The following is an 18,741-nucleotide window of genomic DNA, read 5'->3' on the forward strand; positions in this document are numbered from 1 at the left end:
GTCCTGTTCAATCCAGACAGACTTTACAGATTTTGCATGTTAGAAGTAAAAACATGTTTTGCTTCTGAGCATTTGTCATTCTTTACTTGAGAAATATAACTCGTAGTGTGAAAACCAATTGCTTCTTGCTATGAAGTCACCATTTTTTTCTTTTTTTTTTCTGCTCACATAACTCGTGAGGCCCTCAATGTACTTAATTTTTTTCAAAGAAAAGGTGGCTGAACTCCAACCAGTATTTGGAGCTTTAACAGAAACTAGAAGCTGTAACTCCAGAAGCTCAAATTGTTCCTCACTGTGAGTGGAATAGCCTAGATGCCTAAAAGTGTGTTGTGCTATATTTCTGCATGCCACAGGGAAGAAACCTTGAAGGTATTTTATTCATCTTTTCTAGGTGAGGAAAAAAGTAGAGTTAGTAAGGAAGATGTTTTGGCATTATTGGGAGCCTATTAAAAACACTGCTATTTGTCTATCACCTTTGCCTTACAATGATCATGGCTCAGTGAAAGCTATAAATGTTTGTCACTGAACAAGAATTGAGCTGTTCTGAAGTTTTTAAGCTGCATGATTCACTGATGAGACAGAATAGTCTGTGTTAAAAAAAAAATCAGGCAAGAATCAGGCTTTTTAAGAGAACCAGACCTAACATTTATGTAAAGCTGTGGATGTAGGCAGAAAGAATGAAATTATAAATGCACATGTAGGCAGAAAGAATGAAATTATAAATGCACAGGTAAAGTAAGTAGTTGAAGTGTGTTCAGATATAATGTTCGTCAAGTAAAGCATAAATAAAGATTAGAGAGAAAATTCACTGTAACAATAACAGCGGTGAAAAAGAGAGCCATAAAGTGCAGAGGATGTATGACAGTTTAAGTACTGTGTACTAGTTGTGGCTTCAAGCAGGAGAGGAAGTCATTTACAATTGCTAAACCAGTCATGTAGAGGCTGCAGTAGAAAGATCATTTCAGAAAAAATGTGTAAAAAAAAAAAACAAATTCAGAAGAATCTGCATATAGATGAGGAAAACATGTTTGTTGATGCTATTAAAATGTTAACGATAAAATAAAAAAATAAGAAGGCATTATATTTAAAGTAATTAGACTGCAAGTAGATGTTCAGGATTAGTAAATAAAGCAGTTTTTTTTTAAAACATGTTTATTAAATTTCCCCTTAAAACATGGCCACACACACTTAATAGAAAACCAACCGCATCAACTTTCTTTCATTTACATACATTATACTTTACATATATGTTTCTTTCTTTACAAAAGCTCTAATGTAGTCAACATTACATATATTCCTCAATTCCAACATTCCCTTAAACATCAGTACTCCTGAACATTATTTCACATGTATTGTTCCCACGAATTCCATTTATTCTATGCAATATACTCTTTCCCTTTTCTAAGGATCTCATTTCCGGTTCTTTTATCCGCTTTACAGTATTTAGTAGTTCATATACAATTGGTTTAGATTCTGATTTCCATTTTCTCCTTTTTGCTTTTTTTGGCAGCCAGTAGAATTAAACGTAAGGGTTTATGATGTCTAGGCAATTCAGATCCTGTGTCCCAGCTCAAAAGAATAGTTTCCTTAATTACAGACATTTGGACCTCCAGTATTTCTGACAGACTATTCTAAGTGGAATTTTTTAAAATCTGATTACTCATTACATTTCCAAAAATATGTTCCCTGTTTGCTCCAGTTTTCTTGGGGTGTAAAAATAGCTATGCAAACACTTCCAAGCCAAAATGCTAAACCTTCTGGACTTTGTTGCATACATGGGTGCGGGTCCCTGTCAGGTCATCGAAAAATCAATTCAGTGAACAGCATTTTCAGTGCAATCACATCAAACATGCCATTCGTCGAACTGTTCATACAGAGATTGCGGGCAGCAAGGATCAAGAAATTTGCCCTTTCCGCACTGTAGTGTCATCTCTGAGTTGGTGTATATAATTAGTGGGGGGTGTTGGGGGCACAACCACTGCACATGAGGGAATTCGATTGAAGTGACGGTTTGATGTATTGCTGTAGACCCCATGGGTGCCGTACATATGTCCCCCTATTGTTCCATTATAAATTGCTTTTCCAATCTGTCTTCCAAATTTTTTCTGACCTCCTCTTTTATTCTTACAGCTGTGCAATATTTTATATGCTGTACTAAGTATCCCCTTTACACGGTAGCTTTTGATGTCCATCATCTCGATCACTGCAGCATTAGCCTTAGCTGTATAGGTTATATCCTGCATAGGATATAACAGTCGGCCAGCTTTTCAAAGCTTCAGGGCACCTTCCACATACCGAAACTGTCCGTCATCTAGAGCAGAGCTAACTAAAAAGACTGGTTTGGCTGCTGAGCCCTTCAGACCTTTCCTGCCACCAAAGAGTATGCTCCCCTGAGGCTTTACAAGGATCGATGGTTGTCTTGTGCTTTTCCTTTGCTGGGCAAATAAATTCCCTTTGGGGAAAATCTTCCATTGTAAAAAGTTGTTTGTTTAATCTTCCTGAATCAGAAAGTATTAATATTTTTGAACTAGGAGCTTGTGTTTTTACAGACTGTCGTGAGACTATATTGTACTTTTAAATGGGAGTGCACTTTTTTCCTGTCAGGTTAAAACTTTAACTGAAATCTATTTTTTCCTGTTAGAAATTGTTTGTTTTACTTTTTGGGTTTGGCAAAGTGTTTTAAAAATGCTTTTTACTGTATTTGTAAAAACTTTTCCTCTTTACCAGCTTTGCAGATTGTTTTCCTGGGGAAAGAGGCACCATTTTTGATATGACCATGAAACAAACTGCTGGTCCCCCATGGTCAGTCCTTCCACCCACAAAAAGAAACAGTTAAGCAAACAGCTTTTGCCAGCAAGCATTTTGCCTCAGCCACAGGTGGGTGATCTACTGTGGCCATTGTTCCTTAGACCACTTCCTCTGATATAGCACCTACAGCCACTATGGGACTGGGGGTTATCACATCCATTGCAGCTGTTGGGGTCCCCTCAGTGGTCTAGGAGAGCCACTCTTGTCGGACCTAGGAGATGGGACAGGAAAGACTTCCCTGTTTTATCAGAATGTTGTGACCACCCCTGGGGAAGCTGCTGCTACCATCAATAACACTGTTAGCCCCATTTTTCCTGTCAAAAAGAAACAAAAAACTAAATGTACCTATTTGACTGTGGGGATCCTGTCATTGGCAGGAGAAAACCAAGCATGTATCTACTCTTCCTCAAAATTCCTTAGACCAGATTAGTGTACTGAGTCTGGCTCAAGGTTTAATTCAAGCTATTGATCCTTTTTGTAAGGTGATTTCTAGTAGAAGAAAGAGGGTTACATCTTTTCCTGAAAAGATTCAAGATTCTGAATCTAGACTGGAGGATGTAGGGACAGATGCAAGGTTTTCTCCTCAGATTTTTGATTGAGATACAAAGGAGAGCTCGGTTTCTGATTCTTCCTCTTAGGATTTCTTTTTCTCTGAGACTATTTTCAGAACGTGCCAGTGTTCTCAGTGGGAGAACACTGAGGTTTCTCAGTCCCTCAGAAAATACTGTGAGCTATTATAGAAGGAATTTCCAGAACCTTCACCCACTCCTCCAGCTCTGTCAGCTTTGGAGGATGTGTGTGTCACTGCCTGCAATTTTTGTGACTGTCATCCAGCTGCCTCTGAAAAAGCATAAAGTGTAAATAAATGTAAGGTATAAAGTTCCTCAGTATCTTACATTTTTATAAACTCTTCCCAAATCTGACACAGCAGCTATAGCTTTAGATCTGATGTCTGAATGGATGGGTCTTCATATCTGAGGTGAATATGACTTCAGCCACTCTCACTGGATCTTGTGCTCAGGCTCCTCCACTTGCTCACAATCCCCTTCTGATGAGCAAGTCAGCTCAGATCTCATTTGCTGTTGTAAGCTTCAGACTTTCTCCTGTTGCTCAGGTGTTTGGTGGGAAAGATAAGTAAGATTTTCTAACGTCTTTTTCTCTATTTCTTGGTAAAACTTCCTTCAGTTGTTCTTATTTACTGTTCCTTCCCTGAAGAATGATGCCTCAATACAAACAGAAAGTGATTGACTTTAGCAATTGGCTTAGTTTCCGGTGTCATTCCAGGGGGATCCAGTACCTGACAGCCTGGAAAGATATGATAGACAGACCATGATGCTTTGCCAGAGATGGCCTGTATCTGTCTCACTTGGGCTTCAGGCTTCTGGCAAAGGCTGTTGCCTCCCCTATAGTGCCTTTTTTAGTAAAAGTGATGAGGCTAAAACTACCAACATAAAAGTTTCAACAAAACACAAATTAAAGGTCATGCTGCTAAGTGCTAGGAGTCTAAACATGAAACTGCAGTCATCGCAAGCATTCTTAGCCCTGGAAAATGCTGACATCTGCGCAATCACAGAAACCTGGTTCAAAGCTGCGGAGAGCACCCCAGCCTTACCTGGTTACTCATCCTAGTATACATTCAGACCCCAAACTTTGGGCAGTAAAACCAAAGGAGGTACAGTTTTAATATATACTAAAGACGCACACCTCCAGGCTGGTCAAACAGTATGATGCATAGGAGACACTCCAGGTGCAGTTAACCATTGACAGAGACCCCTATACAAATCATAGCTAGCTACCGACCCCAGAATCTGACTCAAGATGCTCAATCCTCCTATCTGGACCTCTTTGATTCTAACAAGATTCAGTCCTATACCCTGATCCTGGGTGATGTTAACTACCCAAACATAGCTTGGGTGCCCAAACATAGACTGGAAGAACTACTCATGCCAGAACACAAATGCCCAGAGATTCCTCGATTTTTGGCAATGCAAATGCTTTGGAACAGCTAGTGGATACCCCCACAAGAGGTGATAATATCTTGGACTTGGAATTAACTAACATGAGTAACCACTGAAGCATCCCTGCAGTATCATCCACCCTGGTAAGATCCGACCATAAAGCGGTCACTTTCGAAGTCACCATCTCTCCCGACCCCTCTCTAGCTAGGGTCAAACAAAAAAACTTCTCCAAAACTGATTACAGCCTCCTGAGGGATGGTAAAAACAGCTTCACAGCTCCCTCCACCTCTCTAGGAACTGGCACCAATATCCAAAACTTTACAAGCATTTATATAGATGACTGGAATCAAGAATACCTGACAGGACTGAATTATCCTCCGCAACGAAGAGTAAACCTGTCTGGTAGACATCTGCAACAAATAAACTCTATAACAAAAGGGAAAAAAATTGCTGTCCAGGACCAAAAAAGAGCAGGTGCCTGGTTGGAAGCAATCTCTCCTTAGACTGAGCAAGCAAATAAGAGCACTAGTGAAATTCTCCAAAGCAGACTTCTAGTACAAATTGGCCACATCTACTAGAGATGATCATAAGGCCTTTTTCCCATATATCCGCAATCTCAAACGAAGCCCCCAGATCTGTTCCGAACTGGTGGTCAAGGACACTGCACATACAAATGCCATAGATACAGCAAACTTGCTGGCTGACAGATTCAGTGAAAACTTCACCCCTCTTCCCCCCCCCCCATCAGTAAATCAGGACATTAGCACTACCTGCCCCCTTCCCCTTATATCTAGGGAACGGTACCTGTCCCCTTATATCTAGGGAACGGGTCATCACTGTGCTCTCAAAGGCAAAAAGTACAGCGTCCATGGGACCTGATAACATCCCAGGTTGTATCCTGCATGAACTCAGACAGGAAGTTGCAGCACCATTAGGCTCCCTATTCAACCAAAGCCTGAATATCGGCTTTGTCCCAGCTGAGTGGAGGACAGCCACTCTCATCCCTTTGCACAAAGGTGGAGCGTCCAATGATCCAGGAAATTATAGACCTATGAGCCTAACTATCCTGATCTGCAAGGCCATGGAACAGATTATCATGGACCTCATTAACAAGGACATTAGCAACCTCCAAACATTCGATCCCACATAGTTTGGCTTCGTCAAGGGGAGGTCATTTGTGTTAAATTTGGTCGGCTTCTTTGAGACAGTCACCAAAGCCACGGACGAGGGGAAGACGGTGCACAACTCCTACCTTGACCTGGCCAAAGCCTTCAGCACTATTCCAAACTTGGGCATAATAAACTCTCTTAACTAGGCATCAATCCGTATGTTACCATATGGTTAGCTAACTGGCTTACTGATAGAACCCACCTCATCAGAATAGGGGAAGCCACCTCAAGCAGTAGACTCGTAACAAGTGGCGGCGTACCCCAGGGTTCGGTCTTGGGGCCTCTGTTATTTGGGATATACATTTCTGAGGTGCATGCTAAAACCAGTGGGCTATGGCTGACCAAGTCTGCAGATGACTGCAAGCTGGGCGCTGTCATCAATTCACCTAGTGATGTGGACATCCTCCAAGAGGGTCTCACCCAAACAAATGACTGGAGCCAGAAACATGGCCTCAAGCAGAATAGCAAAAAATGCATCACCATCCCCTTTGGTGAGAGCGACGTCCCCACAAATTATCGCATTAATAACAAGAGCCTAAGCATGCAATCAGCCATGAGGGATTTGGGCACCCAGGTTGATAGCAACCTGACTTTTAACCACCATGTTGCTTCCGTTGTATGGAAAGCTTTCTACATGGCCCACCTCATAAGTAAGGGTATCTCATCCAGGGGCAAGGAGGTCATACCATCCTTGTATTCTTCCCTTATAAGCCCCATTATTGAGTACAACACCCAGTTCGGCATGTACCTTGCAAAGCACATGCAGCAGCTGAAGAGACGACAGAGGTTCCTCACCAGGAGAATTCAGGGCCTCAAAAATCTAACATACACAGGCTAAAAGCCCTATCCCTCTACTCAGTTTCATACAGACTCTTCAGAGGTGAACTCTGCCTGGCATACAAGGCAGTCTCGAACCCACCTTCATGGGACTGCTGCATATCCACAAGTCAAGCTCCACACGAGTAACCCGCACGCATGGCCTCAAGCTGGTCTGTGACATCAATAGGACTTATTGGCGGGACAGATTTGTGTCCCAGAGACTCCCCACTAGAACAGCTTAGAGTCAAGTCCTTGGCTGGGATTCCAAGCTAAGTCCTCCCAAACCATTTCTGTGAAACCAGTGCTTTGTGTTCCTGCTCTAAGCAGCTCTGACACACACATTCTTTGATATTTGATTTGCCCGCAAGTGTACTCACTCACTCACTCACTCACTCCTGGGAAAAGTTGACACAGATTCATCTGCTGTGCCCCCTTCTGCCCAGACTATAAAGTAGTAATCACTGCCACTAGAACCCCTGCCAGCTTCTTTAAGGCTCTTACAAAGGGTACCCAATTATGCTGAATGAAATTAATATTAATACAAATGGTAATGTTGACCAGACAGCAAGACTTTCAGGAGTGGCTAGAGTTATCACCAGATATGTGCAAATACTCTCAGAACGTAAATTTTTTTTCTAAAAGGACCAACCACAATGAGAAGTTTAAATGTATTTAAATAATAAAAGAACATGAAAATACTACACGTCTATTTACAGTAAACACCAGAGTTTCCGTCACAAGGAATATTAAAAAATAACACAAATGGACACTTTTACAGTTATATTTAGATCTATATATTCCTGATTGATTAAAAGAATTACTGTTGGTACTTACTGAATAGAGCAAGGCAAGATGGGTGAGTGGTCCTTGTTGTCATATCCAAGACAGAATACAGAATGCTGCGGAGACTACATTTTCCTCAATTTCTCTCCAAAATGACATCACATACATCTGGTCATCTGACTCGGTTTGCCGCAGTATCCCCCATCACCAGAAGCTACCAGGGTTTAGCAACTATGTGCTACAATACACAGCGCTAGAGCTTTACTCAGATGTGCTGCAGCTGCTGGAAGTCTTAAAACCATTTCACTCTTCCTACAGGAGCTACCAATTATTCTCTAGCCCAGTCATTGCATCTCTGGCTCCCTTCCAGACTGTGTGATAACATCTTTATGGCTTAAACCCATAAAGTAATTTAACTTTAGATATGTTTGCAAAGTCAGGTGGATTAAAATTAATCTCTTCACTTCCAGTATATGCTGTTACAACGTATGCATTTAATTCAGTTACAATAATACATGTACATTTCTTTACCTTCCAGCAGGGTGAGCATTTTAACACAAGCAAACCTCACAAATATATTTTCAGCACAAGCATCTGTACCAATCAGTTTGATATACAAATGACATATAATTATTTACAAAATTCCTCTATTTCTCCTAGCATGGCTGGCAGTACCTCTTATTGTCACATCCCTCCCTCCTTTGAAGACTCAAGCTAGTTTTTCAAGTGCCCCTTCAGAAACATTGCTTGAGAAGAATGCTGGAAGTACATTATCACATACCCTGTCTTGAGATTCCATCTGCCTTGGCATTGCTGACCCCACTACGGTGCCGCACTGTCATATCATCTGCCTGCAACCCTAGGCTCCACTATAGTAACTTGGGATTTTGCTGGCTGGCTCCCTGTAGCAATAGATCCCTCTCAGACTTCTCCTGCCTCCTACTGCAAATACTTCTCACCAAGACCTGTCTATCATGGTAAGGTTTCATCATGTTAACATGTTACAATTTGTGCCCCCCTCCTGCCTAGCAGTTCTGCCATGTAGTTAATGTCACTGACCTTGCTTACCAAGGGTCTCTCCCAAGTTGCCTGCAGCTTATTGTGTCTGACAGGAATGAGAGCCATCACCTGCTGATCCAGAGCATACTCTCTGGCTCGAGGATTCCTGTCATACCAGACCTTGTTCTCTTGCTAGGCTCCTGCCTGGTTCTTCTGGGCCAAGCCCATAAGCTCCCTGAGCCTTGTCCTGAGGTTTAGGACATGTGTCACAACAGATTCCTTGTGGGATTCACAATCTCCTTCCCACTCATCATGAATCAGATCTAAAGGTCCCCTTGCCCTATGCCCATACAGCAACTCAAAGGGTGACAAACCTGTGGATTCTTGGGGTCTCAGTCTGCAAGTAAACAGCAGATGGGGCAAATATTTGTCCCACTTTCTCAAACTGGTCTGCAAATGCCCGTAGCATGGTCTTAGTGTAGAGTTTAACATCTCCACAAGACCATTAGTCTGGGGATGGTAGGGAGTGTTTTTAGGTGCTTCACCCCCCATTGCTTCGACAGACAAGCCAGCAGGTCTGACATGAAGGTGGCACCTCTGTTAGTCAGTATTTCTCTCTGGGAAACCTGCTCTGCTGAAGATCTCTAACAAAGAATTTGCCACCTTTTCTGCCTCAGTGGAGGACAGAGCCACTACCTCAGGGTATCTAGTAGCATAATCTACTACCAGCAGGATATACTTCTTCTCTGTGGAGCTTGAGGTACTCAGAGGCCCCACAATATCCACAGCTACCCTGTGAGATGGTTGCTGGTTCACAGGCAAAGGCATCAAAGGAGCTTTGACCTTGTCTCCTGCCTTGCCTACTTTTTGGCAGTGCTCACGGGTCCTGCAGTACCCTGTTGTATCCCTTGCAATCCCAGGCCAATAAAAGTTCTGAGTAATACGTCTCTTGGTATGCTTTATCCCCATATGATCCGCAAAAGGAATGTCAAGAGCTATGGCTAGAAGTGCCAGATGGCAGGCTCTAGGCACTACCAACTGCTGTATTACCTCACCCTGTAGCCTTCCCTCAGGGGGTTCACTCTCTATACAGTAACCCTTTGTTCCAGTATATAGACTCATCTTTTCCTTGAGAATCAGGTGCCTATCTAGCTAAGGTCTGAGACCTGTGCCTGTCTCAGTTCTACTTTTGTGACTCTTCCCAGCTCCCCTTCCACAGGAAGTCTGGTATCCTCTGACAGCAGTGCCTCACTGTCTGCCTGAGTACTACCACACACCTCTGTCCTGAGTCACTCTGTCCAAGGGAACATCGGTATCTACCGGCAGCTATGGCTAACCTTCAGACTCACTGTTACAGGGTAGCTCCCTCACTGAAATAGCAACCTCACCAGCCCTGGCTTCAGGTATGAGATCTGTCTGGGTCTCCCCCAGGCTACCAAACCAACATGTCTGTTTCCAAGCTTGACTGCATGCAACTGCATGCACACAAGGTACTGCATTATCAAAATCATTCCTTATCGAGACATCTGCAGGGATATCCTCAAGCGCACCTACTTGCTTATTCCTTTTCCACCCTTCCAGTCAAGGTGAACCCTGGCCAAAGGCATTTGGAATGCAGTCCCTCTGACTGGAGTTGACTCCCCAAGCAAGTACTGCTCCTCTTTAACCACTGCAAGTTTCACAATGGTTGTCAGAGGCTGTCTCTCTCTTAGTAGTGGCCTGTTTTCCATCTACCAAGATAGGATATAACTTCTTGTGATAGTTTGGTAACCCTGTTGTCTCCAAATAACTTACCACTGGCATACTGTTGTTCCCACTTGCTGGCTTCCCTGCCTTGCCACTGTGGACATATATACGCTACATGACCCCACTGGTTACATTTAAAACATGTAACTCTTGATCCTGGCCATGTACCTGAACTAGTGGCTTCCCCCTGTTACAGGCAGTGTCTGTTAGGGCAGTTTAGGCTGTCCACTATGGGTTCCCTTATCCATGTGCAACACTGGGTATCCCTTTCCTGTGCAGGGGCGCCCTGCTTGCTAAGTAGAGATCCCCCTTTTCCCACCATCTCATCTGCAGAGTTGCACTCTGTCTGCCAACCAGATTCTCATGTCGTCAGGCAAAGTGCTAAGGGCTTGTTCCTTCACCAAAATGTCTGCCAACCCTTCAGAAGTGGTGACCTGACACCCACTCACCCACCTATGAAAATAAGTGCTTAACTCAGCAGTGTAATCGCACACACTTTTATCTGCCTTGCATTTATGCTCACAAAACCTTTTTCTGTAAGCTTCAGGTGTTAATTTAAAGTATTCAAGTAAACATTTCTTGACTTTGTCATAATTTAAACAATCAGTATCAAACAGTTTAGAAACAGCAGTTACAGCTTTGCCATGGATTAAGGGGGTCAGGAACTGTACACAGAGCCCTTGGTCAGCATTATACTGTTTACATACCTTTTCAAATATATAAATAAAACTCTCAAAATTATCATCTTCTGAAAATTGTGGAATAAATTTACTGACCTTTTTTGCTTCTGGGGTTCAGTTATTCTCTTCCCCATTACCTCCATGACCCTGTGAGAAGTCAACTTCTCTCTCGCATGTTGACCCTGTTTCTCATTTTCTTCAGCCTCCAAACACCGCCTTCTCTCTGCTGATTCTAATTCCATCTGCTTTTCCTGCCTCAGTCTCTCTGCTGAGCCTAATTCCATACATTTGGCCTCCAGTTCAAGTCTAACTCCAGACAGATTTTTAAGTCACAGGTTCATAGGTGTGTGCTAGGCTAATGGTCCTGGGGCCTTTACCAGCCTAGCCATAGGATTACCCTGGCATAGTGCCGTCCGACCGTAGTTCCCAGTGCCTCTGTCGAGTAGAGCCACTGGTGTTATCCCCGGGGTGAATTTTCTGTTTTCCATCCACTCATCAAGATTTCTCTTGAAGAGGGTCAGTGAGGTGCTCTGCTTGACATGTATGGGAAGTCTGTTCCATAGCATGGGCAGTCTGGGTTATGAACCTGTCCCTCCAGCATGGTTCTGTTAATTGTGGTAATGAGGTTGAGGTCTCTGGAGCGTGTGGTGCGGAGGGATTGGGATTTCTTTAGATGTAGCATTTCTAACAGAACTGGGTCAGACTTAGCTTAGTAAGTCAAGCAGAGAGAGCCTATAAGTAGGCTATATGAGACAGAGAATATTTGGAGTTTTTTTGAGTCCTATCCATACAGGACAAGTGTTTAAGGCCTAGGATCCTCTTTGAGGCACTTTTGCGGCCTCTCCAGTTGTTGCAGGTGTCTAGTGAGGTGCATGCCAAATGGGGCATTGTACTCTGATTGGCCTAATGAGGGAAGAGTAGAGAGAGACAATGACCTCTTTCTTCCTGGATGCAAAATCCTTAGTAGCGAGATATGCCACATAGAAAGACTTTCTGACCATAGTGGCAATGTGGTGATCAAAAGAGAGGTTGCTGTCAACCTGTGTTCCCAGATCTCTTATAACGTCTTCTGTGTTCAGTTCTATGTTTAGTGGACTACCATCAGTGTGGTAATTCATTTTCCCAAAGGGAGTGACGACATTTTTTGGCATTGAGCTTAAGGTCATGGTTCTGACACCAGTTGTTGGTCTCAGTGAGGCCATTCTGTAGGATGTCAACATCAGTTGGGGAGTTAATAATAGCTCCCAACTTACAATTGTCTGCGAACTTGGTCAGCCAGAGTCCCTTCATGTTAACCTGGACTTCAGAGAAGTAGATACCAAACAGGAGAGGACCGAGGACCGGACCCTGTGGGACTCCACTCGTGACTAATCGGCAGTCTGACTTGGAGTCTGATACTTTCACACTGTGGGTTCTATCTGGGAGCCAGTTTGCAACCCACCTAGTGATATAGGGGTTGATGCCAAGCTTAGAGAGTTTTTCTATGATTCCTGAGTGGGGAATGGTATCAAAAGCCTTGGCCAGATCAAGGTAGGCTGTATGAACCACCTTGCTTTCATCCACAGCTCTGGTGACTGACTCAAAGAAGTCGACCAAGTTGAGCAGGCATATAATCTACCCTTCACAAAACCAAACTGTGTGGGATCCAGAGTTTGGAGATTCCTTTTATCCTTGTTTATTAGGTCCATGATGATGCGATGTCCTTCAAGAATGCAACTGCAGTCATAACATATGGGTTGTCCTGCCTCAGGCAGCCCTCGGTCGGCCGAATTCCAAAGTCTGGGTCCGGCGTCGGCTGGTGTCGCCTCCTCTCCGACGTCACAACGGCTGGAGTATAAAGGCATCGGCCGACGCCATCTTCTTCAGTCTTTCTTGCCGTGCGGTGCCCGAAGCAGAAGCAGTTCGCAAGTGCCGGTCGGTCAGCTCCTGTGTTTTCAGTACCAAAGTCATCAAAAAGCTAAGTACCCCGTTGGGGAACATTTATTCTTGCCTCAGCCGATGTCAGAACAAATTAAAAAAGTTAATAACTGTTTGTCTTGTGGTAAACAAATACCTCATAAGGACTTCCATTCTCTCTGCCTTCCTTGCCTGGGCCCAGACCACGATGTCTCGGCCTGTGCTTGCTTTAATAAGCGCACTCTCAGGCGCCGGGCAGAATTCGCCGAGGACTTTTTCGGTGAATCCTTTGCGTATATCATGCCGTCGGATCAACCGACAACCCAATTTGCTAAAAAAACACAAGGACCGGGACCGACATACTCGGCCCGCGTCCACTACCGATACTACTCCTAAATCCTCTGCTAGTGCTCCGGTCCCCTCGGAAGTGGTAAATCAACCGCTCCAGGCTGACACAGCGTTAACACGACCTTCGGTGTCAGAGATCTCTCCGGTCCCGGTTGTGGATTTTCCTCCGGAAACCGAAGTTCTGGATCTACCCGACACCATTCCTGTGGACAAGGTAACGCCTGCACGTGGGGCTGCTAGGCCTCCTGTTTCCATGTCCATCAAGGCCTTTGCACGTGCTAAGGCCGCCAGTCAGGCCAAGGCCCATCCTAAACCTGCCCAGGCCCCTTCATCTGATAAGCAGATCATGTCTCTGGCTGCAGATCTTATTTCCCTTATCAGGGGGTCTCAGCCTCATCCGGACAGGGGTTCTCAGCCACCTGCAGAAAAAAGGCCTAGAGCTAAGCAGGCGGACGACCTCTCCTCGGATGAAGCCTCTGGGGATTCTGAGCATTCTGATGCCCAAGAAGAACCCTTCCAGGCCTACGAGGACTCTGATGCTGAGGAATCAATTCCCTCTGCCTCCCCTCCAGAGGATTTCTCTTTTGGTGAAGTCCTGCATTCCATGAGGGAACATTTTCAATGGCAGGGTCAGGAATTTTCTGACTCCAGGAAAAGGCTTTGTACTTTCCTCAAGCTTCCCCAGCACAGACCCTTGGCTATCCCTCCAGTTATGGATGTTTTGGATGATGTTTACTCTGACTCCAGTGCCAACCCTGATTCTCTTCCTCCTGCTCCTGTCAAGCCGGACAGATATTACAGGGTCCCTGACACTCACAAGCACCTTTTTAAGGCTCACTCTGTGGACCTAGAAACAATTTCACAGGGCCCCAAGGGAGTGGCTTCCTCCTCTGCCAAAAACCCACTTCCAGCAGACAGGGAAGCAAGGTCCTTGGAGAGATGGGGTAAAAAAGTATATACCTCTACTACTTTAGCCATGAGGTCTCTTAACTGCCTTTTTCACATGTTTCAGTACCAAGATTTTCTCCTAGATGATTTACAGAAAAAGTTAGCCTCTCCTGAGCCTATTGATAAAAAGGCACTGCAGGATCATATTCATAACACTCAGCAGGTTAATAACCATTTTCTGCAGTGTGGTTATGATGCACTGGAAGCTTCATGTAGGGCAGCTATGACTGGGGCTGTAGTACGTAGACATGCTTGGTTGAAGGATCAGTCTTTGCCTGACCATGTTAAAGTAAAGTTACTGGATGCACCATTGGAAAAACAAAAGCTTTTTGGTGCTACTGCACAAGATGTATTGAAATCCATAGAGGAAAAAGCAAAGTCAGTACAGACAGTCAAGGATTTCCTTCAGGTTCAGCCACCCAGATTCAGCAGAAACTGGCCCTCCAAGAATTGGTCCTTCCCCGGCTCTGACAAGTTTCAAAGGGGAAAAAGCAGACGTGGCCGAGGTAGAGGGCAATACCGAGGATCTTACAGGGGACGCCAATGGCAACCTCCAAATCAAAGAAGTGGCGCAGACAATTCAGCTGCACCACAGGGGCAATCACAATGACTTGACTTTCGTACCGCCTACAAAGGGTCAAAGAGAAGCACCTTTGGGCGGAAAATTAAGCTTATTCTCACAAAACTGGCATATCTTAACCAAGGACAATTGGATTCTGGATTTGATAGACAAAGGCTACAGATTCCACTTCCACACATTACCAATAAAACAAGGGATGCCAAACCTGCCACATCATCAAAGGGCAGAGGCACTCACTCAAGTTTCCAAGCTATTAAGTATAAAAGCAATAGAAAGGGTTCCTCCTCAGGAACAAGGCCAGGGATTTTATTCAAGATTGTTCCTTGTTCCAAGAAAAGAAAACAAGTGGAGACCCATACTGGACTTGTCAACTCTAAACACTTTTCTCATTGTGCCAAAGTTCAAAATGCTGACATTGCAGCAACTTCTTCCCGTGTTGGGCAAGGGGTCTTGGCTGGTCACTCTGGACCTCAAGGAGGCATACCTGCATGTCCCAATCAGACAAAGCTGCAGAGGATACCTCAGATTTCTTGCAGAGACAGAGCATTATCAATTCTCAGCATTGCCATTTGGCTTATCTACTGCGCCCAGAGTGTTCACGAAATGCCTGGCATCAGTAGTGGCACACTGCAGACTGCAGGGGATTCAAATATACCCCTACTTGGACGACTGTCTCATACAAGCAGACAACAAACAAACCTTAAAAGGGAATTTGGACTATGTCATGCATCTACTGCAGGCCTTGGGATACACAGTCAACATCCAGAAGTCAAACTTACTACCATCCCAACAAATTATATTCCTAGGAGCCAAATTGGACATGGAAAAACAAATGGCCTACCTCACAGAGGAAAAACAACAGCATTTACCAGAGTACTTCAAAGGCCTAGCAAAGCTTTCCCAGCTGACTGCAAGGAAAATCCTGCAGGCCCTGGGCTTCATGGCATCTTGCATCCTTCTGATACCTTTGGCAAGACTTCATATGAGAAAGCTGCAATGGTATCTAAAAAACTTATGGTCTCAACACAGCAACAGCCTAGAGGACATAATCCCACTTATTCCATGTCTGCAAAAGGAATTTCTATGGTGGGCTCAAGCCAGTCAACTAAACAAAGGCATGCCTTTCAACAGACCTCAAGCAGACCAAATGATAACAGATGCCTCAGACCATGGATGGGGGCCGCACATGGAGGGCAGATGCATTCAAGGTCTTTGGACGCCAAAGGAAAGACATCTGCACATAAACTAAAAGGAGATGCTGGCAGTGATACATGCCATCGAGACTTTCGAAAAAACACTAAAACAGGGACATCTGCTAATAAGGACAGACAACACTACTGTCATGTGGTACATAAACAAGCAGGGAGGCACTCATTCTTACCCCCTCTGCAGACTAACAATGCTTCTCTGGGAAAAATCCCTGAGCTTGAGGATGCATTTACAATCCCAGTTTGTACCAGGCAAGGACAATGTACTGACGGACAATCTGAGCAGAAATTTCATGGATCCACACGAATGGATGCTGCACCCTCACATTTTCTCTCAACTGGCAAGGACATGGGGAAGACCGGACATAGATCTTTTTGCTTCCCACTTGAATCACCACCTGGAAAAGTTCTGCACAAGGACTCACCACCCTCTAGCTTGGAAAACGGATGCTCTCTCCTTCAGCTGGAATTCTCTAAAAATGTATGCATTCCCACCCCTGCCTCTGCTGACCAAGGTGATACTGAAGATCAAAGCAGAACAACCAACAGGCATTTTGATAGCTCCAGACTGGCCGAGGCAACACTGGTACCCATTGCTATTGACCATAACTCGGACCAAGCCATGGCCTCTGACCCTATGGCCCCTCCTCCTAACTCAACACAATTACAGGACTGTACATCAAGACCTGAAAACATTGCATTTGACAGCCTGGAGGCTACCATGACTTCAACACCAAACTCTCTTTCCAAATCTGTTCAAGAGATCTTGATGGAAGCACGCAGACCTTCCACTAGAAAAACCTATTCAGCCAAGTGGAAGAGGTTCAGTATCTGGAATGCCAACAGGGGTCAGGACACAGCATTACTGAGTATACTTCAAATATTAGAATACTTGGCAGAACTATTTCATACTGGACTCTCATACTCCTCAATAAAGATTCATGCCTCAGCAATCTCAGCAAAATACAACTGTGACCCTCCAGTATTTTCGCATCCTCTGCCAAGACAGTTTCTAAGAGGGATAAAGAATATTAAACCTCCCAGAAAACAGCCAGTACCTGCATGAGACCTCAACTACGTGTTGGAAAAACTAACTCTCCCTCCATTTGAACCAGCAGCAACTTCGGAAATGCAATTTCTGTCATGGAAGACGGCCTTCTTATTGGCAGTCACCTCTGCAAGAAGAGTTTAGGAGATACAGGCACTCATGGCAGTGCCCCCCTTCCTCATTTTTCATCAAGGCAGAGTCTCTCTAAGAACCAATCCTACATTCATGCCAAAAGTAATTTCCAGGGTGTCTCTAAATCAAGCTATTCATCTACCTGCATTCTTTACCAATCCTCAAAATAAGGGGGAAAAACTTCTGCGTACTTTGGACATACACACACAATTACGCTACTACTTGGACTGAACTAAGGCCACCAGAAGGTCTGATCAGCTGTTTGCTTTTCCTTGTACTCCAGCAGCATAGACTACAATCTCCAAGCAAACAATTTCAAAATGGATTGGACACTGCATCAGATTTTGCTACTCTTTCCATGGAAAAGGTGTGCCAGCCAATATCAGGCCACATTCCACCAGAGCTATAGCCACTTCCACAGCCTTTCTAAGAGGAGTGGCAACAAAGGACATTTTAGAAGCTGCTACATGGAGCTCCGTGCATACATTTACCAAGCACTACAACCTGCCCTTATACTCCAGATCCCGAGCAGTCTTTGCTTCGGCAGTCCTGCAGGGGATTTTAGCTACACCATCCTTATCTTAGTTCCATCCACCCCCAGCTTGGCTATGGTACTCAACCCATATATTATGACTGCAGTTGCATTCTTGAAGGACATAGTACAGTTTTGTACCTACCATAAATGTAGATGTCCGATAGATATGCAACTGCAGTCGGATTTTCCCACCCTCCTACCCCTCTGTATCCTTCTTTTTTGGGTCCCTACCCCTCTTCCCTTCAGCTGGGGGTATCTCCTATGGTGTATCTGTTTATTACTGTTGTGCATGTTTTGGATTATTTTATCCATTTACCAAATTTAGCCTTCCAAGGAGGGCACCTGGCATCTGGGGCAAGAAACACTGAAGAAGATGGCGTTGGCCGATGCCTTTATACTCCAGCCGTTGTGACGTCGGAGAGGAGGCGGCACCAGCCGACGCCGGACCCAGACTTTGGAATTCGGCCGACCGAGGGCTGCCTGAGGCAGGACAAACCCATATGTTATGACTGCAGTTGCATATCTATCGGACATCTACATTTATGGTAGGTACAAAACTGTACTTTCCATATCTTTGCATATCAGACTCGTCAGGCTAATGAGGCGATAGTTCCCAGGGTCTGTAGTCACTCCTTCTTTGTGGAGAGGGATGACTGTAGCAGTGTGCCATTCGGCAGGGACAAAGTCTGAGGTGAGACCATGATTGAACAGAGCACACAGGTGAGGTGCCAGTTCACTCTGTAGTTCATGTAGAACGCAACCATGGATATTGGCAGGTCCCATAGAAGCTGTATTTTTGGCCTTGGACAGGGCTGTTTTAACCTGTGCAGCAGTAATACTGGGTGCCTAGAAATCTGCTGGTATCGTGATTGGTCCTTTGGGGGGGGGGGGGGGTAAAGTTGGCACTGAAACTGTCTGCCAGTATACTGGCAATATCTGTTGGCTCGGTATATGAGGTACCATTATTCAGTAGCTCAGAGCAAATCTGGGTATTGCCGTGGAGATTCTTTACATAACTATAGAAGCCCTTGTGGTTGTCTTTAGTATCTGCTGCAATTCTGTTTTCATACCTAGCTTTAGCGGA

General features: G+C 44.5%; 1 protein-coding gene across 7 annotated transcripts in view; it reads left to right on the forward strand.

Moving 5' to 3' along the window:
- NRF1 (nuclear respiratory factor 1) overlaps window positions 1-18,741 on the forward strand; it is an 840,475-nt gene that overhangs the window by 417,227 nt on the left and 404,507 nt on the right. The gene's annotated exons all lie outside the window — the stretch shown is intronic.

The sequence above is a fragment of the Protopterus annectens genome, chromosome 11.part0, assembly GCF_019279795.1.
Source record: "Protopterus annectens isolate FY-2018-M chromosome 11.part0, PAN1.0, whole genome shotgun sequence".
NCBI classification, from domain to species: domain Eukaryota; kingdom Metazoa; phylum Chordata; order Ceratodontiformes; family Protopteridae; genus Protopterus; species Protopterus annectens.